Raw genomic sequence first — 23,449 nt, forward strand, 5'->3', positions numbered from 1 at the left:
AGGCAGGCCCGACAGACACAGGGAAAGCGATGCCAGGCAAAAGCCACCAAAGGAAAGTGGGGAATAAATGTGGCAGGAAGGAAAAGGCAGGAAAATTAAATGGAGAGGAAGGGGTCACGGAAGAAGGAGAAATGGCAGAGTTGGGGTTTTGGGTGATTTCCTTACGCTGCGTTTGTCCCCACTGCCCCAGGGACTGGACAGGCAAGGAACAGGCAATGCCATGGCTCACTTGCCACGTGTGCACCCAGGCTCAAGTCCTTGCCCTGCCTTCCTCAGAGCAGGGGCTGTCACCTGAGCACGCCGCATCTCCAGCAAATTTCTCTCTCCACTTTGTTTAAATGTGGGTTACTCAGGATAGCAGGAAAACCACTCCTGCTCTCACTAGGAACTCCATCCTGCTCTAAGACAAAAGTTTAATCAATAGATGCACTTCCATAGTGCGCTCTGGTCCTTTTCCACAGAGAGAGCAGGATGCTTTCCTCCGAAGCTGTTTTTGCTCAGCTGTGGTCTGTGTTGCTTCCCCCAGCAGCTCTTGGGGAGCATGCACCCCCATCCAACCCTCACCCCCCAACAACAGGACACCGCCACGCTGACCAAAACAAGCATTCCACCACTGATGTGGCAGCAACACTATAAACCCCACATCCTCAGCTACCTAATATCATCCTATGGCCTCTTCGCTGTTGGACTAGTGGCCAGGAACAGCTCCCAGGGAAGGAGGACCACAAATCATGGCAAAGGTGTGACACGGAGCTGCCCTGAGGAGACCCACCTCTCTTTTATTGTCTCTGTCATGTGACGGGGTCAGGCTTGCAAGAGGACAGACACTAAGTATCACAGCATCCATTCATGCTGGTAAGGACCAGATGAAAGACTTGTGTCTCTTGAAAGCAGCATCTGGATAATATAAGCCACAGCACAGAGGAGTGGTACACCAAACACCACTAGTCAGCATCTGCATGAAGCACCGTAGGAGCGCCCAGGGAGCAGGGAGTGTTTCAGGGTGTCTGTCAACTACGGCCACCTCCAACCCGGGTCTCGGAAGCTCTTGTTTGCGGACGGAATCACAAGCCAGAGAGACAGCAGCTATGGGTACTTTTGGAGAGCAGCCCACTTCTTTATATGCTTCAACACGAACCTACCTCTAAGTACCAAATTAAAAAAAAATAATAAAAAAAATCTTTGTCTAGAAACAATAGAAAAATCTTGTCCATGTCCAATCAGGAACAATGAAACACACACACAAAAAAAACCCAAACCAGAAAAACCCAAAAAAACTGCCAGTGACACTGTTAAGTCCTCCTTGGGGGAAGCTACAATGGAGAAATTTTCCTGCTGGAGCGGAGCAAAGACTTGGGTAGCTTTCCTAGCTTTTGAGCCTTCTTCCAGTGTGTATTTAAAAAGCAGGGGTGCCTACAACTGGCAGTAAAAATCAGACCAAGCTTATGTTAAATACAAGCCAGTGGCACAGCAGAAATACCTGCTGAAACAAAGCATCCAGAAGATCATAACAGAGGACTCGATTCTGCCGCCTCCAAAATCAGCCTGATCTTTGCCATGACTTCAATGGGAGCAGGCCCAGAAACTGCATTAACAAGCGCAAGGCTAGTTTAACACAGTTGACATCAAAATCCAGAAGAGCATACAAAAGAGACAGGACAAAGTACTCGCCAGTAACGTCAATACAAAGTTTAATCCCCAGATGGCTGGCTTTAGAGACATCCCCATCACCACCATAAAGAGAAACTGCCTTCTAGTTTGCACTCCTTTCAGCAATGACTTGTTGCTGGGATGCAAAAGAGCACAAGCCCATTTTTCTTGTCCTTTGAAGATGGTATTTAAAAGTTGGGCCTCTTCCCCCCCCTTCTTTTTCACAAATTTGGAAATAAATAGGCGTTTTTACTCTCCATAGCTGTCATTTAAATGGTTTTCACTAACAATAATCATTTTGGTTATGGGAGCAGGTCAAAAGCCTCTAGGACTCTCTGCTGGGACAGCTTTCCCCTGGAAGATGTGTCACTACTCCAAAAAACACAAGAGGAAGCTCAAGGCCAGCAAAACAAAGGGACAGAAATCACTGCTCATAGAAAATGCTCCAGGCGGTGCCAAATGCATAGGTGGGGTGTGGGGGCTCAGCACCAAGTGCCATCAATCCGGATGGGCTGAGCCATGGCCCTCATTTGTGCTGCAACCAGTAGCCACCACCCTGCTCCAAAATCCCACAGGGCCCACCCAGAGGTAAAAAATGATGGGGGATACACTCGCAGCAGGGACTTTGGAGGGTGACAGAGTTTCCCTGACCCAGAGGTGAAGAGGAGACTGTTGCATCTCTTGGGCTTTTTTAAAGATTGTGTCTGCACGTCATTTTCCCCATTTATCATCCCAGCAATAAACAGGCCTCTCCAAAAATGACGGTCCAGTTGAGGACAGCAGCCCAAACGTGGGCAGGAGATGGAGCAAGACCTCGCATCACCCTGCAGAGACGGGCAGGGCCAGCACCTGGTTTTTCCCTCTCGGCAAGGGGATGGTCCACAACAAAAGGATGGCAAAATGCTGCTGCCCCAGAGCCTGGGGAGAGAGGCTCACCTGCCCGTGCCCTGGCCAGCCACGAGGACATGCTGGCAAGAGCCACGGCCAGTGCCTGCCAGGCAGCAGCGCCTGCACTGACGGGCCTCAGCACAGACCCGTCACCAGCTCCCTGCTCTTCACCCTTGCCCATTTACACTTGCACCTGTGTTGAGAGCGTGAGCACGGAGCCGGAGGCACCTCCCCAGGCCCTTCACACAATCAGGACCAGCAGCAATTCCAGCTGCAAAGTTTGCTTTCCTTGACACACAGTTTACTTTGTCCATTCCCCCGCATCCCGCCCCTGCCACTTACCCCTCACTCCAAAAAGGCTCTCTCAAACAGGCTTAAGCTTTAAACAAATAAGGGCTTGGCAAGCAGCAGCCTGCTCCTGTTTCCCCACCACCACCCCTGCTCTCCCCCCGCCGCCTCCACCTCTGAGCCGTGGCGCAAGCGGAGCTGGAGAGCGCTGTGCAGGCATAGAAAACAAACACGTGGAGCAGAGCCAGCTGTGAAGTTGGATTTGGCATACGCTGTTTGCAAAAGGAATAAAAGCACATGGGAGCAGGGGGAAGGGGAGAAGGGGGGTAGGGTAGGGAGCTAGGGGTGCCTTGGCCTCAAAGGGAGAGCACGGCTCCGTTACAAAGCCCTGGCGCACGCCTGCGGGATGGTCTGTACGTACGGATGCTGATCTTGTGCCCTGCATGGATGCGGAGGGGAGAGACAGGCCTACAGCAACATTCCCTAAGCTATCTGGCATCACGCTTCCCCACCCCTTTCCTAGCAAGCCGGACTGTTTTTGCACATGCTTGCCCTCCCTTCCAGGCAAAATTAGTGTGTTTGATGCAACACATGAAAAATAAATACACTTTTACCTCCTGGGGCTTGCAGTTCTCCCCCTTTCTTTCTTAGGGTTTCTTTTCTTATTCCCCATGCACACTGTTCTCCAGGGCCCGACAGTGCAGGAAACCCTGACACAACTTCCCCATCACCTTGGCTGATATTACGTATGTTGAGGGCACAAATTCACACCAGTCCTCCTCCTCTTCATCTTTTACTTGTTTATTTCTGCCCCCTGCCTCTCAAGGACTCCTTTCTGGAAGGGTTTCAGACAAAACATCCCTCCTCTGACACCCAAGCTCCCAGTGGATGTCAGCTCAGGTATTAATCTGCCCTTACCAGTCTGGTCTAGCCATGGGAACGGCATTTGCAGGCTTTAGGAATGTCTCACCTATGACCTTACATCAACACTGGATCTATGCAGATTTTCCTCCATCTCCCTCCTCTCCAAGTCATCTCCAAGTGAAACGAAACAGCAGCCCATGCATTTTGCCTGGTTTGGGGTAGAATCCAGCCATTTGACGTGGTTTGCTTGTGGTTTCCACCCGAAACCATAAACCAGCCCAGGTTTGCTTGGAAGGTCTTCAGCTGTGTTTGGAGGCAGGAAGAAAAGCAGCAGTGTCCTACCTGGTCTTGGCCCTCATCCAAAACAGGCCAGCAGCTGGACAGATTAACAGCCCAGTCTGACCACCCAACCACCTGCAGACACGCTTTCACCAGTCTCACTGCCACCCCTGAAACACAGCAAGATCGTTGCCCTCTCTGGGCTGGCCGTGAACACCTGTCCCTCAGCACCAATCCAAACCACCAAACCGACAACAAGAGACAGTATTTGGGTATCGCTCTTCCTGTGAGCTACATTATGGGCTCCTGACTGCAGCCAAGGAAGGTAACTCACCTTGGAGAAATCTTGCAATTGTCTTTTTGGTTTTGGGTGGAATTTAATAGGGTGCCAAAAAAATAAAGCCATGGATCACCGCAAATACAGCGTTGCTCCAAACCAATCAACCTACTCCAATCTCTTTCCTTTTGGGGGCAAATTAGGTACTGCAAGACCAAAAGGGAGAGAAACTCGTAGTCATGGAAGTTATGACACTACATTTCTGGAATTGCTGTTTCATCTATTGAACAAAACATACCCCTACCTTGCGTCTCAGCTTCTCAGGTTGCAAAAACAGGAATGGCAAACCCCAGCTGGTACAAGCAGCAACCAGATGAACGTGAGTCAGACAATTTCAGATTCTCAGTTGAAAGGTGCTAGGCAGGTATGCAGCCTTATTATCTGTACTGCTTCCTGGTAGCCCCAGGATTTCTGGATGAGTAAAATACAGATGTCAGCATCCTGAGGATACAGTCTCAGTAACTGAACCAAGCAGGGAGGGGCAGGCTGATTACAACAAGGGGAAAAAATATGAATTCGCACCACACAAAATATTGTGGTTAAGGGAGACAGCAACCAAGAGATTATTGACATCAGAGAACAGGATAATTCAGTGGAGTTTGTCAGACAAAACCTTCTGTAATCAGAGACTCCAGGGAAAGTGTTTGTCAAGCAAACATTCAAACATGCAGCTGCCAAGAACTAAGTAAACAAAGAAGGATAAGCAGCAGAGTCAATGTGGCACTATTTGCAAATGCCCCATGATCAGCTGTCACAGGCCAACTGAGCCCATCAGTGGGCACTATGAACCAAGGGGCTGTGCTATTACAGGAAGACCCACCACCAGGCTGGATGAACAAGGAGCGATTCACACCTTCAAAATATTTTCATCCAGCACACTATTTGCAGACCTGGGTAGGTGTGGGTACAGCGGACACTTTTCTGAACCACATGCGTAAAAATGCAACCACCTGGGCAAGGGAAATGAAGCCAAACTCCAGGCTGAAGGGAATCCTCCAAGACAACGAGCGATACCCAACAGCTAATCGTATCACTGACTTATTTTTAGTCCCACTTTACCTAGAAGCCTGTGGTGGCAGTTATTGTGCTTATGAGGAGCCAAAGATCCCGGCCAAACCCACTCAGATCTAAGGGCAAGTCAGCTGATCCCAGCCCTGAAACCAGGAGTGCTTGGTGGCACTGAGCAAGCAAAGGGAAACATTTGCCTTCTGCTTCCCACCCAAGTGCCTCTCCGTTGGTCAGTGCTTCCCACCCCTGCTCCGCAAGACTGCTGAAAAGGGTACGTGGATGACTTACGGGGTCCAAGAAAAGGGATCAAAAACGTGTGGGTTCAGACATGCTGTGCACGTCATGCACATGAAATTTCCAACCAGGTCTACTGACCTCCATGGGAAAGCATTCAAGAGCGCACGTCAAAAACTAAAGCTGAAACCCATCACAGGCAATCCTGCACACAAATCTTTTGCCCACATGCCCCTGTTTTTCCTCACCTCATCCTGACAAGTGACACCAGAGTGGTATTACATTAATTTGCTCCACATCAGAGCTCTTGGCTGTCTAGAAAGCAGTGCGTGAGACACAAGGCATGTTTCAAGACGAGCACTGGATGCATCACTTCTCTAGGAGTCACTGGCCATTGACGCACCCACAGTGGTGCTACTACAACCACCCCTTGGCATGTCTGCAGCCAGCTGCCCTCTGTACAAGTGATCAAAATTTCACACACTGCAGCCAAAGCTGCTGGGAAGAAGTTTGTGGTCTCCAGCCCAAAGTTACCAACACCCTCTGTGGAGCTGAAGACTGTGTTTATTGTTCAGGAGGTTCACGGGGGGATTAGAAAAGCTGTCATCCTCCTAACTAGAGAAAAGGGACTGGAAGGGATCAGAGCGCCAGAGACACTGCTGGTCCTCACAAAACAAGGGCTTGCAGGTTTATTTGTGGTCAACAGTGACTCTGCATGAGTTTACACGAGGGACTTTATGCATTTTATGCATACAGCATTGGTCCCCTCCAGCTGTAAGGGAAAAGGGTGATCTTCCCAGGAGAACCCCACCCAGCCTGAAGGGGCTAGACCTCCATATCAACAAACAGCCCAGCGCCACAGACCAAAACCCTTGGGTTTTTTAATCAGGAGGTATACGACCTCCTCTGGAGTCCTGATACAAATGTCCAAGTATTTACAACCTTAAAGAGATACTAACGAAGAGATATTTACTTTAACTTCCCTTTCTCTGCTCCCCTCCTGGATGCTCACCCTCAGTTTGCTACTGTGCAACATCCCTGGGGCAATTAAATCAGCAGCCTACACAACATGCAATATTTATGGCCCAAGGCAGTCACAAATAGAGCAGTACATGCCTGCGGAGGTTTTCCACTCCCCACACCTTCCGACAACACAATTTTCTCGCACAGGAGGCTGGCTCAAAACAGAGAGGAAGAACTGGTGCTGTGACCTCCCAACAGTCCCCAGTACAACCACAAGCAGTGCGGGGCTCCTTTGGCCAAAGGACAAGGTGTTTCCCAAGCATCTTGTACATCACGAGGCAACAGTAGTCCCCGACTTCAACAGGAACAGCTGAAACAGAGTTCAGCAGCATCCCAAATCCCACCAGGAGCTTCTGGAAGGGCAGGAAACAGCACAGCAGTCCTGATCCCTGTAAGGAACATGCTGATTTTTTTTTTTTCCCAGAGGCAACTGCACTAGTTCTGGACCTTCACTGATAAACAAGCATAGATTCCTCATCCACTCGTTACGGTTTCCAACAAGGACCTCAGACTGTTGTTAGCATTTAGTCCCAGCAGCAGACTTTGGTTTGAGACCATTCAGGTCACCTGGGGCACATAACAGAACACAGCCATATTTTAGGTCCAGGGCTTTGGTGCTTCCCTGCACGGCAGAAGTGGGACGACAAAGGGTTAAACCTGGTATAACCTCAAAAATCACTCTTGGCTTTCCAACGCAAGAACATCTTTGGCAGGGTCCCCATCTGGGAAACGACATCCCGTCGTCCCTCCTCACTTCCCCCTCTTCTCCCCCTGAACTCAGAACAAAGCACTGCACTGCCCAACATGCTCCTCCACTGGTTTCATCTTGGTCCAAACGCTTCTTGCGTTTCAACTCCTGCCAAAAAGAAATGCATTTAAAAAAAAAAAAAAAAAAAAAGGCATGTGTGGGGCAGGGGGAGAGGAAGCAGAGAGAGTAGAGGGAAGTCATTAAAATGGAATCTTGATTAGCTACCAGTGGTGGAAAAAGGAAGCAGTGGGGAGAGGACATTTTTCTCTTGTGATATGTCATCTTCAAGCTGAAGTAGACCCAGAGGAGACAAGACTCCTGCACACCATTCTCTACCTAGGACCAAACCTAACTCGCTCTACCTTTCCAGTCCACCATGCGCCATCCCACCACAGTGTGAAGAGGCATCCTCTTCCTCAGCACTGTTCCCTGCCAGTCACTGCACGCATTACTCACCACCCCCATTGCTGCAGCCCTCCCAGCGTTCCCTCATCCCGACCTGAGCCCCCGCGGGCAGAGGGCTGGAGGACACAGCACGCTGACCTGCCCTTGCTGGCCTTTCCGCCTTCGATACCAAACACAAAGGCTTGGCCACTGCAAAGCCATAGGGAATCCTGGAGGAAATGAGCCTGGAGGAGAGGGCTTGTGCGTGCTCTATGGATAAGCTGGATGGGCCAAATGAAGAGCCCCAGACTGACTCTATCTCCCAAAGAGACACCCTCCAGACCGGGGTGGGTGGGGAATATAAAAAAAATAATCACATTGGCTAAAGAAGGATTTAAAAGCAAAAAAACAAAACAAAACAAAAAAACAAAAAACACACCACCAGTCCGTTTTGGAGAGTCTGTAATAGCTGAACCCAGGGAGACACAGAGGATGTTTTTTTGTTCCCTCAGTACAAAAGCCCTTGGTTTCCTTTCCTCCTCGTTCCAGCATTTCCCCATCAGGGGTGTCAGAGACAGTTCAAGGCCTCCCAGCAGCGCAGACAAAATTGGGTCTTGGTGCCCTGAGGACAAGTGGCTGGGGGGGACATGTACAGGAACTGGGGAGATTTGGGGAGCCCTGAAGAGCTGGGCAAGCTGAGCCTGCTGCCTCTGGAGGGTGGCTAAAGGGTCACCCCTCCAGCATCCCTGCAGCTTGCCACAGGCCAGTGCTTCCCTCCAGGGTTTGGCTTCCCAAGGTGTGACTTTGGCTCACAGGCTGCAGGGCTATGCCATTTTGATTCCCCAGGGCTTCTTTGTGCTATAGCTGGCGCTCTGCAGCATGTCAACGACAGGGAGAGATTAACTCCTTTAAGTATCTCATTACTGCTATATTTTTAAACACAGCTGGTTGAAAATTTTTCGACAAAGCCATAAATAAATAAATACTTCAAGGAAATTTCCTGCGATTTAAAAAGTTTACCTACTGGTCTAGCCTTTATCAGACAGTATGCTTTCTCCAGTACGCATAAGCTCCACTTGCTTTCACTTTCTCTCCTATAAGGACCAAATCCATTGAACCATCAATACAATTTCAAGATTTCACTGCCTGTACTGTTTGAGATTTTAACAACCACTCCGCTGACCGATAGAGCAATCGTATATTCAATTTCGTCCCACCTGATGACCTTTCATTTTCCTTGTAAACAGTGATACCACCTCCCCAAACCCAAAGATCCAGACACTGAAAACATATCTCCCAACTCTGTCTGCAAAATACTTCTTTTCCTGCTCCTCAGGGAAGAGACAAGAGAACACAGCCAACTGCTACTCTGATCGGCTTTCCTCCCTTGCAGACCATCCTGCATCTTACCAGCTCCTAGTCAACTTAGTTTAGAAAGCAATCAGTTTCTACAGCTGTAGTCAACATTCAAAAATCACCATCTGTCATGACATACTATATAAAATAAACAAGAAAGACAACACCACCCACCACCCTCTCTTAACAATCCGTTAAGGAAAGCAAACAGTCACCCACTTCTGAAGAAGCCTGATACGGGAGGCAGCATTTCTCTTTTAGCCCATCCCTGCCTGCCAGTGGCAGACAAAGCCTCTTCAGCAGCATCTGTACAAGACACTACCATTACGTAAATAGCAAATAATGTCTCGGGCACAGCTGAGAAAAGGGGCTTCAAGTGTGAGGCTCTCCACGTGGAGAAGTGCTTGCCCCCAAGAAGCTGCCTTCCTATAGTACTTCTCATTTTACCAAGATGGTGCCCATTTAAACCCCCTTCACCTCATAAGAGATGCCTTGGAGCTCCCAGCCTCCTCACCCAAATGCTGACTCGCTCCTTGTAGCCCAAAAAAGGAAACAGATTCATGACCAAATCGCTTCCAGTACTTTTTTTTCCAGGCTATTGTTATGTGACTGCATTTGGAAGTAAGGGAGAAAAACAAATACATGACTGTGGTCAGTGTCTGTCCTAGAATATGGGAAGAAAAAAAAAAACACAAAACAAAACAAAAAAACCAACAACCAACCCCCAAACCCAATCCTTGCTTTATATGTTTAGTCATTTTTGGAGAAAGCTGTAAGCAGTAAAGAGACGAAGAAGAAACGACATCAGCCCCTGGGCCTTGGGGGATGACAACAGGAGAAGCAGAACAGAAGTGAATCTATTCTCCATCTATTAACGTGCATTTCTCAGCCCAAGAAATTCTTAAAAGCCTCAGCAACACTCTAAGCCAAGAAGTCTACTTCTTCCTCTGCTGCAAAGGACTAAGATGCTTTTTGTACCATGAGTTGCTTTACCAATTTAGAAAGTCTTTTTCACACAAAAAATCACCTTTGCTTGAAAGACACCAGTAGGCATTCCACAGAAAAGATCAGATCATCCTCTACTAAGACTCACCCAGCAGTAGTCTGCAAGAACACAGCAAACCTCTGACATTTTCTTGCTTGTCTACCAGGAAAAAAAATAATTTAAAACTCTTTGGATCTTCCAAAGATCCTTACATTACTGTCCAGTAAAGGAACATAAGGAGTATTCGATTCTCTTATTTTAAAGAGGCTCCTTTAAGACCTTAGTATTAGGTACTCTACAAAGCCACAATAAAAAGACATCCTCTGCCTCAAGGACATTTATCTCTAATTGCTTACAAAGACTGTCAACACTTTCTTTGAGGAGGGAAGTCTGTGACTGTCCCATAGCACTAAATACCCCTGAAAAAAAAACCTTTCACTATTCAGTGCAAAGTCATCTGTAGACGAGCTAAGTCAGTACCTACCCTCCATATTACGTTAAATACTGTCACTTGCTACAGGCCACAAATGCAATATTAGAAATGAAAAGGAATATGGACTTCCCCCCCTCCCTGTAGCAACTGGGAAAACTCAGCTATATAAGGGAAATACAATCTTAGAATTGCCAATAGGGGAATTATTGACCATTTCTTAATTTGGAAAATACCATAAACTCTTTTAGGATGAAAAATACTCCTCAGCTTTGAGGCAATGCTGCTCCATGGTTTTAAATCCAGCTGTGCAGCTGGCACACTCTGCCCTGCGATGGGTAAAGCAAGCTGTTCTCACACAGTCACATCCACAACACGCTGCGGGATTTAATAGTCCCTCATGAAAGAGATAAGCTATATAAACATAAACCGTAACAATGGGACAAAAAGCAGCTTCCAGAATTCCCTCTGCAAGCCCAACAGGGAAACAACAATAACTTGCCTCTGCATTTCTTGCCAGCTGAAATCTGTCTGTTCCTACACTTCGCTGATAACAAACATCTGTTGGGACCATCCTTCCCCATACAAGAGGGGAACACATCCATTGCAGCTTCAAGGCTCTGGACAACCTCTGCTGTAAAAGCCACAGATAAACCTCTGCTGGTCTTACGTACCTACAAAAGCATTACATGGAAAATGATTATTATTTTTTTTTCTTCAGCTCCCAAGTAGTTAAGGAGACCTTCAGAAAAAACACAAGGAGCCTCTGGTGGAGGCAATCTCTTGAGGTCCGTAACAGATGTGCCTTTCTACGGATCTTTATTCTAGGGTCTGCCTTCCCTATCCTTATCTAGCACCAACTTTACTCATATATTTCTTCAGCAGAAAGCTCTAGAAGCCCAACGTGGCAGGTTCCCAGGTAAAGCTGTCAACCTGTGGCTTATTAACAGCTCACTGAGGTTTTTTGGCCAGGTGCCTTGCACACACTGGCACCTTGGTGCATGCCATGTCCACCGGCCCAACTCAGCTGCTTCTTTGGCTGCCTGTAAGGAGACAGGTCAACACAAAACCCTCCCAGTTTGCAAAGGGCTGTGAGATTGCAAACATTGGCAGAACCGTGAAAATGTTGCTTTTGAACCCCCAAGCCCCAATCCACCAGCCAGGGGGAAAGAAGGGCAGGAGAGACACGGCTCTCCTTTCAAGGAGGGTATTTCTCCAGAATAACCTCTGGGGAAGCAGCAGCCCTGCCTGCAACTGCAGGCAGCCACCCTGCCCGGGCAAGGGCTCCCCGAACCCGCTCCAACACGCCGGCGCCCTGCACTTGCCCCAGGTCAGCGAGGGCTGGGAGCACCTCTCCGGCAGCGGGCTGATGCCTGGGGAAGCACCCCTAGTTGTTCCTTATCAGCCTCCCCCAAAACAAGTAAGGGCAGGGACATTCAGGATGTGGCCCAACAAGCCTTTCTCAGCCCCGGCAACTGCTGTTGGCGGCACAAGGACCTCAGGCAGAGGAGGGGAAATTAAAAACAGAAAATGGGGAGAAAGGGGGGTATGAGGGCCTGGCGGCAGCCCCTGCATCCCTTGGGAGGCAGCACACATGAGGGGAACGGGGCACACTAGCAGCCTCAGCTGCAATCCTGTTCTCCCCTCCCCACTGTGGGGTCTCAGGCAAAAAAAAGCTTCCCTGATGAAACCAAGAGGGATGTGTGTGCCAGAAGTGAGGATGAGATTATTTTCCCCAAGCATGAGGAGGGATGGGTGGCACAAACCCATCTTTTGACACCTTCTCCATCCCACGCCCTGCCTAATTCAGCTAGACAGAAACGAAGGCAACAGTTATGTTGATGTCTCCTTGCAGTCTTTCATGCACAAGGGGTGACCTGGGACCAATAGAGAAGGAAAAGCCAAAACTGTGCAGCTGTCTAGCATCTCCCACCACTCTTTCACTCCCAAGGCACTGACTGAGCCAGGAAGGAACTGTAAGGCCCCAAGCACCTCATCTAAGATCTTGTCTGTACTTAAATTACGTGGCTTGCAGAGGGAATATCAAACCCACTTGCAAAATGGAGGAGTCCTGCTTCAGATAGCCTTTTCCTGACAGCAGAGCAAGAAGCCGTATCTTCATCCAGCCACAAAGAGCTCCTGGCAACACAGTGCCATTAAAACCAATATGTTTCAAAGCTTTCCTTTAAGCAAAAAGCCCCTGACAGCAGTTCAAGCTGTTATTTGGGCAGCAGCAGGGCATAGCCACAAGCAGCCCCCAGGAGTTTGCCCACAGCTTTTTGCAAACAAACAGGTGCCAGAAGAGGATGCATATGCATTCCCACCTGTTCCCCAAAATAGTGCTGTTAAGTCAGACAAAAAAGGAAGGGTGAAGGAACTTGCCCAGGTTTCACTGAAACAATCCTATTCCCTTGAGAGATAGCTCCCAATTACCCAATCAAGCTAGGTTTTGTTCGTGTTCTGCCATTGGTGTCCACACAGCTGCTCCATCCTGGGCTACCTGTGCCTGCAGGGGTTGGGTTAGCATTCAGGTACCCCTGTGTGCCCCCAGTCACATGCTCAACATGGCCTGCAGGTCTCAGGAAGAGCAGCTCTTTGTAACCCTGCTGCTCCTCAGCCCTCTCCCTGCAGCTCCCTACAGCACGAGGTACCTCTGTCCTGACCACAGAGAGCTAAGCAACATCTCTTGCACCTGGGCCACAGCGCAAGCCACAGACTTGGCCTTAGCAGCATGTCAGAGTGCCAGCTTGCGCGCCGAAAGCCAGTGCCTCCAGAGCAGGAGCACAGTCCCAGACCCCCTGAGAGAGAAGGCACACAATATTTACGTAATGAGATTGTTTTGCTTGAGATTGCATGCTGCAAGCAAACCACTTTTATTACACTGGCTCTCTGCTCTCCCAGCTATCTTTCAAAGCATGACGCCGCAACTGAAAACTAGCCGACAGGAGAAAATTTCCTTTCCTTCCCCTCCAGCCATGCACTCTTGCTTTCCACCTGCTGCTTCCCCAGTGCCCCAGCAGACCTCCTACTCAGTTGCCTTCTGAAGACAGGCAGGAGTTTCAGCTCTGCCAGACCGGCTGCCCGCCCCAGTGCGAGGCACACCACAGCGGCAAGATGCTACTGACACCACCTGCAGCTCCAAGCGCCCCATTTGGGCAGCCAGTTACTGGAGTGCATGAAGGCATATCACTTTTTATTGACTTGTGTGAGCTGAGGGCTAAGGAAGATGACACTTTGCTATGGGACAACTCTTAGCTTCGAGACAGGCAGGTCTCAGACAAGCCCTAGAGATGCTCAGCTCTGACCTCCTCTTCTGAAGGGATGGGCAAGGCGGAGGATGGAGCACAGGACGAGGTATCAGGCAACGCGGGGTCTGTACTAAGCTCCAGTCCTGACCTGCTGAGTCACTCCAAGGCACACGTGTCATTTTTCATGCTCTGTTTTTACCTCCTGTTCTGCATTTGTCCTGCTGCTTAGAACGGGGATGTTGGAACCATCTCTCATTACAAGTTAGCATGGTATCTAACATAGCTGGGTCCCAGCCTCGGTTAAAACCTGTAGATACAACTATAATCCAAATAATAATTTTGGTTTTGGAATACAGTGATGGGGAAGATGGCATGGCAGGCCTTTCTCAGGCCTTCATCCAGAGAGTCAATATTAAGAAAGCTCTACTTATCTTCAATGCTGGAGCTATGCAAAAACTCGGTTATGCTCACATTTTTGTGGCTGCTGAAACTTTTGCTTGTTTGCTTGGTCACTAGTTTGGGAAACTTTTTTAAAGGTGGTTCTTTGAAGTGGCTCAGAGGTTAGGGATGTCCAAAGTTATCCCGGGGGAGACAGATTATAGGGTAGAGTGTAGGTCAGGCATCAACGATAAACACAGCTTGCCACATTGCTCCTGACGTTGTTCTCTTTGTGCTCCTTTTCTCTCCTCCCCAGATCTGCAGTCCAGGCAATTGTGAGGAAAACTGGACAACCGTACATTTATCAAGTATGTTCCTGCCTAACCTGCTACATGATGTAAACAGTTGACCCTTGCTCTCACAAAAGACAACAGGTTTCAATCAGCAGGATCCCACGGCTCGTGCTGCGTATTTGCGTACCAGGCAAGTACAGCCAGCTCTCATTAGTAAACTGGAGACTGTCCTATGAGATACAGGGCGGGCTCCTCTTGCTGTAGCCATGTAAACAATACTGCTTTCCCTTAATAATTCCCCAAATTGGCCGCTCCCCTCTCAAGGGGGAAGCAGGGTCAGCAAGCACACACCCAGGCTGCCGCAGCTCCAGCTCCATGTGTTGGTACTGACCGCCCTTTCTCAGCATCTGTCATCGAGCTAATGGGCCACATGGTCACTGAGCACCGTTCACCATGATCCTGCGACCTTCTCCCTCTCTGCTGGCTGGGCAGCCATCTCTGGCAGGGCCTGGAGCTGGGGTGTCAATGTCCAGAGCTGCAAGGTCCTCAAGAGCAACTAGCCCTTGTGCTGCCTTGGACTGTCTCTATAGCATTACAGAAGTGCTCAGGCACAAGCTGGCACGCAACCAGGAGCGCTGCTCCTCACCTGCTGGGAAGCAAAGACCCTTTCCCTTCAGTCCAGCTCCAGACACCCCAAAAGCAACATCAGAGCTAATGGAACAGTGATGACGGACACATCCAGAGCAGCTCGCATGCCTCTGAGGAGACCTCCATGCTCCAGCTTCTCACAGCCCTGTCTTATCCAGCATACAAGCCTCCAGGTCCAGAGATGGCTGACAGCTACAAGCCAGATACCTATACACCCCTCAGCTTGCCAAGCAGGGCAAGTCCCCACAGGGACTTAAAAGCTAGTAGGTATCAAGCCTTCCTCCTGCCAGGGTCCCGTGGTCTAGCTGGCCATGCCACACAGCTCCAGAAAGAGCCAGTGATGAGGTGCTCCTCGTTGGATTCAGACCCCATTACAGCTGGATAATTGGGCCATCTTGCTCTCCTTCTGCCCACAGGTTCTGGCTTAGAAGCTGCACTTCAACTGCTTGCAAGCAAAGATGTGCCTGATAGCCACTTTTGAAATAAACAGTCCACTTCCAGGCAGGAGTAGGTGGTCAGGACTAATTTGGGCAGCTGTTACATTGGTGACAGCAGGACCATACCACAGACCTGCCAAATGTGACTTTGTGCTTAAAATTGAGGGGAGAGCTGTCTGGTCTCTCAGTGCACAAGTCTCATTGACTCTCCACCACATCATTAAAGTCACTCCAGGTGTTTTTGAAAAATCCCACCCAGCATGGTTTTGAAAACATCTCTTGATGCCGGGACTCAAACCCACCCCTTCAATCTGACACTGCTTGGGTTTGTTAAACAAGCAGCTTTCTTCTAGGGGGAAGAAAAATAAAAATCACATTCCCATCACCATTCAGGGGGCCCAAAGGAATCCCTCACTGACAGCGGCAGGCTCTAAAGAAGCAGGGCCAGCTAGTCCTTTTTACCACCCACAGCTGAGGAATGTGCAACCAAGCACCACCTTCCTGCCCCAGAGGGGACTGCCATCCAGCGGAGGGCTGGAGCGACAAGAACGCTCCCCAGTCAGCTACAGCTCAGGGAGCAACTTGGGACAGAAGGCACTAGATGAAATAAACTATTATTCAGCATCCAGAGTACTATTGGCTTCCAAATAATTGTCTATTTGTGTGCGTGCATGCACAAGAATCCTCGCTCCATGGTCTTTGCCAGCATATTCCCAGCGCTGCGACTCTCCAGGGACAAGGCCCATACTTGTATTCAGTCTCAGCTTTGGATCTCAAACACTAAGGTTTCAGATTTTGTTTTAAAAAACATTTTCTCTGGCAACTGGGCTGTTAATGGATTTGATGTTTTTACTCTCGCCTCCTCCCTACCTTTAAAAGCTTGGCACCAAAGGGCTTCTTTGAAGATAAGGCCAAATTTGCAATTTAAGGGGAGGAACTTCATAAAGCTAGACGTGAAGGGACGGGGTGGGGAGGGGGGGGCATGGACCAACTCAGGAGCCACTTTGCCTGTTGAGATGTACGCTCTACAGTACATAGGATTACAATGGCCTCTCTGTACCACCGCTGGCTGGAGCCATAAATTCACTGCAGCTGCAGTGCTACTACCTACGCTTCACTCCCCAAGGGTCACGCTCAGAGAGGGGCTTCTCTACAGCCGCACACCAAGCCTACCCTCCAAACCAAAAGCGTCACGAAGCCCTTACAGAGCTCACATCCACCCAGCACGATGTCCCTAAAGGCAACCGCAGGAGCCGCCCATTAGGGCTGCCAATGCCACAGGAGGCTCTCTGCTGAAACCAACCATGGTACTTATCCCAGAGGTTTTGGAAGAGCCAGCAAACCTCTGGTCTCTCCTGATCTCCAGCAGACCCTTTCCCAACACCACAAGGAGGCAGGGAAGTGCCACTTACAGGTTTTTGCAGGTGGAGAGCAACCTGCCCCAACCTGAGGGGAAATCTGCAAGCAGCGGGGAACCAAACCCAGCTCTCCTCACATCCCAGGCTACAACACTGGCATCACTAAGCGAGGGGGCTGCTCTACCTAAAAGTACCAGGATAAACCACAGTGACATTACCCGAGGAAGCTGCGTTTTGCATATAAATGCTATATTCTAGGCCAGCATATCCACATTTGAGGTTTATTTCTCAAAGACAGCCTCAGTAGGTTTATATCACCACAAGCTTTCTTAACCACACTAAGCTCAACACACTGATTCACAGGGCTCTGCTGAACCTGTCCTTTTGTTAGCTAGAAGAAAAATAAAAAGCAACCTCATTTTGATGTTTGAAAGCTAATGATAGTTTTGACGTGCATTCTACACCCTTTTCCTCTCCACTCTTACGACCTGAAGAGCAGAAAAAGGGCCTGATGCACAGTCTTTAGATGCACTAGCTTGTTCAGACTCGCTGACATTGCAACCAGTGAACACATCCTTGCATTTGGCAGGGCCCCAGGACTGTGGCTCTGCATAAGAGTACGACCTGCTGGCTAATCTCTTTGTCAGAGTGGACCTTAGAGAGCCAGAATGCATTGCCAGCTCAGGGTGAAAGACTTGCTGCCTACACCAGGCACAGAAGTTAATGAAAAATGACTGGTTTCCAAAACACCATCTGGGTTTCACAGACATATATAGAGACACCACAGCCCAAAACCTCTGTGAACTCAACAACAGTGGGTTTTCATAGGGGCAACATGCTGTGGTGTGGTTTGGACTTCGTCCAGCAAGCCTCCACCACACTGCACGGGCACAAGGTGCAGTCACCATCCTCACGTCTAAGGGGAGCTCAGGGAAGGGTTTCGGCCACAGGGCAGCAGCCTCCCCAGAGCAGCTGAGCAGAAAGCAAGGGTAAAGTTTGGCTCTCACCTCTGCGCTGGCACACTGCCCATGAGGAGGGCGAAGAAGCTTGAGCACGTCCCACACGCTCCCTGAAGCACATTTCCCTCCATCGATCCCACCAGTGCCAAAATAAATTGGCACTGCTTCTTACTCAAGAGCTCCTGCAACACACAACAGCAGCCCTGAAAGCCCCTCTCAGGCACCCTGTCTGTGCTGTGCCAGGTGCTTTGCTAACAACCTCATCAGGGACAGCTGAGCCTCCTATCCCATTTATCCTTTTGCAAGGAAGAAGAGAGTCCATTTTAATAAAAGGAGCATGCAGCATCCTCAGGGCAGGGATCTGTTGTTCCCTGTTTATGCAGAAAGCCCTGTGCCACCTGTGGCAGCTCTGGGACTGTGTAAGCATCAAGTGTTTTTTTCCCTGCAACAAATATCTTTCTGAGCTTTTCAGCTGACTTGCTTCCACTGCATCCACTCTCTTTTTGTCTTAGCTTCCCATGGACACTCATACAACTGTGTTCTAGGAGCATGCTGCTGGGGAGAGCAGATTTTAAAAAACTCTTATGAGCAAACATGCATACAAAGCAAATTTTGAAAGCTTCCCATCCTGCAAACAATCCCTCCAGAAAACCAGCTTCAAGCACACTCTTCAGCCAATGAAGCACCAGAAACAATGTCGTATGATTCAGAGCCAAGAGGAACTAAAGCAAACAGCAGGAAATAAAAAAAGATGCTTGTGATACCTTTTGTTGAAAAATTACCCAAAGTACATTTAGAAAACTGGAAGATGATATTCACCCCTGTTCTACCTAAGGATCTGCAATTCATTTAGACGTTATTCGCCTTAAATTGTTCTCATGGCCTAGGAAGTGGATACATAACAACCTCTTAAACCAAGACTGACCACAGGAGCACCAAAATACACAGCAGCAGGTTTTTCCCTCAGGATGTTTTCAGTCTAACCAGAAACAGGAAGTCTCCAAAGATTTTGCAAGAGAGCTTTTTCCTTGTGGGATATCCCATCTTAACTGTAGACTTTGCACTGCAAAGTTTTTAGCCCGGGAGGTAACGGTTTAAAGCCTTGGTCCATAAACATGCCAGCAGTAATGCATCTAGTCATCTTTACACATTAAAGAAGTCCAAGGGAATTGTGCCTCATACCTCTGAGGCACTCGGTTTCAGGCATTGAGATGAACAATCCACCCTTATTTACTGCCGAAGAAATCTTTGTTACCCTGGAATTGTGCTGGCCTACTGCTGCTGTAACTTCTTGCAGGCTAAGCAACTGAACTGACACTAACTGAGCCCAAGGTCTCTGAAAACCCACCTGTGGGCCAATGTGGACTAAAAGAACCAACGGGCTCCCCAGTGCACTCTTCCCTGCCACTGCTTCCCTGCTTTGTAAAGCACGCAAGGGACGGGGGGGTTGGGAGACAGCCCATCTTTGCTTGGGAAAAGGGAGTGAATTTCAGAGGCGTGGAGGTGCCTCTCCACCCCTGTGACAGTCCCGAGGAGGCTCACCATGCCAGAGCGGGTCCTCCCTGGTGTGCCTGAGCTCCGCTCTGAGAGACACGAGGGTGGGTGCCGGTTGGCCAGCAAGAGTCAACATGGATGGCAATATCTGCCCCGCCACAGCACTCACCCCGCTGGCACAGGCATTAGCACCATTTTCTGCACGGGAAAACTAAGGCACAGGGCTGCGGAGGATATTGTTTAAGCTCACACAAGGCATGTGCATTGGCTGAGGACACAGCCCAAATACCTCCACATCCAAACCCAAGCTTCCATCTAAAGAGTGCCCTTCCTGACCCACAGCCCAGGTAGGAGTGGTAATAGTTCTTTTTTTTTTTTTTTTTCTTCCTGTGCTTGTTACCAGACTGCAAGGTTTCTGTCCTTCTAAGAACATGCAATTCAGGAAAAGGCAGGGAAGCACTGGCAGGTAGATTTGGCAGTGATTCTGTCAAGTGTGGCCATTCAGTAACAATGACGAGAAACTACAAAAATTCAGGTCTGCCCTAAATGGATTAGTTTTCTTAACCCAGGAAAGGAATTTTCCCCTCTGCATCACTGGCAAGGATGGGGACAAAGCAGGTTGTTTGCTTCACGGCCCCACCTGCAATGCTCCTTGCTCGGCCAGAGGCTCCAGCTGGCTCCCAAAGGGCCAACTCTGCTGGTCCTAGTCAGGTGGAAGGAGCTGTACCAGCATCCTGAAAGCACTGTGGAGCTCCCAGTTTGGTACTGAAGGCTTGGAGTGATCTGCCTGCTGTTGGTTTTGAGGACACAGCAGAATTTCAAGGAGTGAGGGGGACTGGGCAATGATTCACCTGTCCTTCAACAGAGCAAAACTCCAAGCTGGGCGTCTCACACTCGTAAAGCTGGAAAGACCTCTGCAAACAGCAGGCACTGGGTTTCCCTTTGCAATCTTTAAGAACCTCTTGCTCTGTGCTTCTGTATCATGTCACTACAAGGTACAGAAAAGCTGTATTTTACAGACTGTAGGGATACAGAGCACCCATAAGACTTACACACCAGTTTGTAGCACATACATTCACCGTAATACTTCTTTGCACCAAGCAGAGAAGAAATGTGTGTAGATTCAGCTAGTTGTACTGGGATCTCTCTCAAAGAAAGGTCTTGTGGGGGTATATGTGTATAAGAGAGGGACGAAACTGAACTTGCCTTTCAAATCTGCATGGGACCCTTGTGCACCCTTCAGATAAACCTGCCTCATCTTCCCCAGTGGGAACCACAGCAGCAGGAGAACTGCACTGTATCTGACTTCAGCCCTCGCAGCAAACATTTACTGGGACCTCGTCTGCGTTGTACATGCAGGATGAATCCCTGTAGTTGTATCTAGAGGGGAGGGTTAAGAAAAGTACATGGAACAAACCTCCATTTATTTCTTGTCAGAGAATATCATGCACCCAGCAGGGAGCTCACAGCTCTCCCTAATTGTCCTATTTACTTCAGAAGATCCCAAGATGACTCCTATTAGCATGGAAAGTTATTTCACCTTCATTTCTTTAGGTCACTTAATAAACGGAACAAGTCTTCACTGCAAACCCATGATGTTTCTGCTGAAATACCTCCCATAAACCTCAATATTGATTCCATTAAATAAAAGTGTCTGCATGTATGTATATATGCATAAATATGCAAGAACACTCCTCTTAAACGTATGCACACTGAGGCAGTTAGTTTCCAAAGAAAAGAAAACTAAGATAAAATCCTACTTACAAAACGCCCACATTCTTCTAATATTTTCCACGGTAGTTTTTTAGCCCATGGGAAAAGAAACTTTAATGGCAGATTGCAAATGAACGTATGAAAAAGACACGACGGTAATGATGTAGAAATTAAGAGAAGTGGGCACTAAGAAAAAGAAGCAATTTAAGACATGCTGTTAATTACATGTGGGCACAGAGCGTGTGTGTGTGTGTGTGTATTCCTGTTATCCCACTCGCATAATGCTGCAGAGAGGTCAACAAGAGAGTTTCTTTAAAACAAACAAGGACAAAAAAACCCCTTTAATAGACCTGAACTGCCTTTCGCACAATGCCAGTGAAATAATACTTGGGGTACCAGAATTAGCTGGGGAAGTGCCCAAAGATACCAGATTTGTATTTACCTTTTGCCAGCCAGGGGCATTGGCTAAAGTCTGCTATTAATTTTCAAAGTAAGTATTAACGTCTTCAGAGCACTTGAAAGAGTCTCATTTGGACATGGCTACAAATTCAGCATCCCACTTTCTCCCCAACACATCTTCTATTTACAGTCACCATCCAGCGGACCTGCCAAAGTTGCAGTCCAAGCAGCGAGGCACATGTGCACAAATCCTACAGCATCTCACCGCTTAGCAGAAAATTACCTCCCCTGACCCAAATCGCTTCACATCCTGGCACCAGGGTTAAAAACTATACGGTCTCATGAGACAAGGACAACAATTTTACCCGCAGATCGCCCACCCCCGCTTTCCTTTGCAGCAGCAGCCCCTTCACAGGGCACAAACCGAAATGCCTTCGCATCCGCACGAGCTGGGTCTCGCTTGCAAACTCCCATCAGCTTTTGACAAGAGTTGGAGCAACGGAGGATGACTCTGGGGTTTATTTTGCACCGCTTTTCCCTCTCTCCACCGCACACCATCCCGCCTCAAGCAGCCAGCCTGCGGTGAGGACGGAGCGATGTCGTGGACCAAGCTTTTGGGGAAGTTTCAGGCAAGCGCTGGAGCACGGCGGGGTGTGTGCGTGCAGTGGGCCCTCCATTAACGCCAACCGACCGAGGAGGAAGATGTGGAGGGAAACGGCTGAGCCCCCCACATTTCACCTGCCTCAGCGACAAGCCCCGTACCGGTGGGGACCAGCGGGTCTCCTCCCCGCCTCCCCTGTCAGGTCTCCCTACGCAGACCCCCATCCCCGCATCCCCAACACCAACTTCCCAAACTGTGACACAAAGATTGGCCACCGCTGCGGGCGGCTGATGAGGGGGACAAGCCCTGCGCCCCGCCGCCCGCCACAGCCGCCCTCCCGGCCCCTCGCCACCCCGCCGGGCCCGCGCCCCGGCGCTTCACTCACCGCGGTCTCCAGCGGAGCAGGCGGGGGAAACACAAAGATGCCCCAAACCAAGGGAAGCAACAAAGAGGCTTAACTCCAGGAGCTGGGAACTTCCAGGCCGGATCTGCGGGGAATTCAGCACACACACACACAGAGAGAGAAGAAAAAAAAAAAAAAAGAAAAAAAAAAAAGAGAGAGAAAAAAAAAAGAGAAGGGAAAAGCCTGTTTTGGGGGGGAAGGGGACGGTGGGGGCCCTTGGTTTGGGGGGTGGTTGTGTTTTTCCTGCGGGCTGCCGCTGGGGATGGGGGGCCGCGCAGGGCTCAGGCGCGGCGGGAGAAGGAGGAGGAGGAGGAGGAGGGAAGAGGCGCCGGGATGCGGGAAGCCAGACCCTCCATACGGGAGACGGCTTTTGGATGACTGAACTCCCAAACAATTCCCTGCTCTGGCTACTCCTGCCCCAGAGCCTCCCTCCTCCCCTCCCCCTGAGGAGGAGGGAAGAAGAGGAGGAGCCAGAGGAGGGAGAAAACTCGAAATAAAACCCCTTCCCCAAAAGCCAGGCAGCGGCCGACCCCCGTCCCCTCTGCCTCCGTCCCCCGGCCCCCCGTCCCCCTCCGGTAACACTAACCGGCATCCTCTGGCCGGTGCTACCCCCGAGCAGGCCGCCGGCGCCGCGGGGCCCTCCCCGCCGCGCTCCCCCCGGCAGGCGGAAGCGGGAAAGTTGGGCCGAGAAGTTCGGCCTGGGCGGTGCAGGCCGCCCGCCCGCCGCGGGGTCCCGGGGGGGCTGTGGCTCCCCCAGGCCCAGGGGGACCGTGGGGCGGTGGTGACCTCCAGGCCTCCTCACTGACCGCAGTGGCTGCTCCGGCCGGGCCCGGCGGCTGACAGAATCCCCCTGGAGTCCCTGCGCTGGCGGCCATCCCGCCCTGTCCTGGCTGTGAAGCCGGACGGCGCTGATGGCAGCGGCGGGGCCTTGGGCAGTCGTTGCTTATGAGGAAACGGGCTGGTGATAAACAGCACTTTGCTGTAGACCTCCTGGGAGACCTTCCCCTCTTCCCAGGAGGGACCAAGCCCAGAAAGCTGCACAGA

General features: G+C 49.9%; 1 protein-coding gene across 4 annotated transcripts in view; it reads right to left on the reverse strand.

Moving 5' to 3' along the window:
• BOC (BOC cell adhesion associated, oncogene regulated) overlaps nucleotides 1-22,916 on the reverse strand; it is a 56,902-nt gene extending 33,986 nt beyond the window's left edge. For 2 of the 4 annotated variants that reach the window (XM_040596240.1, XM_040596239.1), the window contains exon 1: nucleotides 22,388-22,916. The gene's annotated coding sequence lies outside the window, so the exon portion shown is untranslated. The remainder of the gene's footprint in view (nucleotides 1-22,387) is intronic. The other 2 variants (XM_040596242.1, XM_040596241.1) reach the window with 1 other exon arrangement.
• Nucleotides 22,917-23,449: the final 533 nt, after the last annotated feature.

The sequence above is a fragment of the Falco naumanni genome, chromosome 5, assembly GCF_017639655.2.
Source record: "Falco naumanni isolate bFalNau1 chromosome 5, bFalNau1.pat, whole genome shotgun sequence".
NCBI classification, from domain to species: domain Eukaryota; kingdom Metazoa; phylum Chordata; class Aves; order Falconiformes; family Falconidae; genus Falco; species Falco naumanni.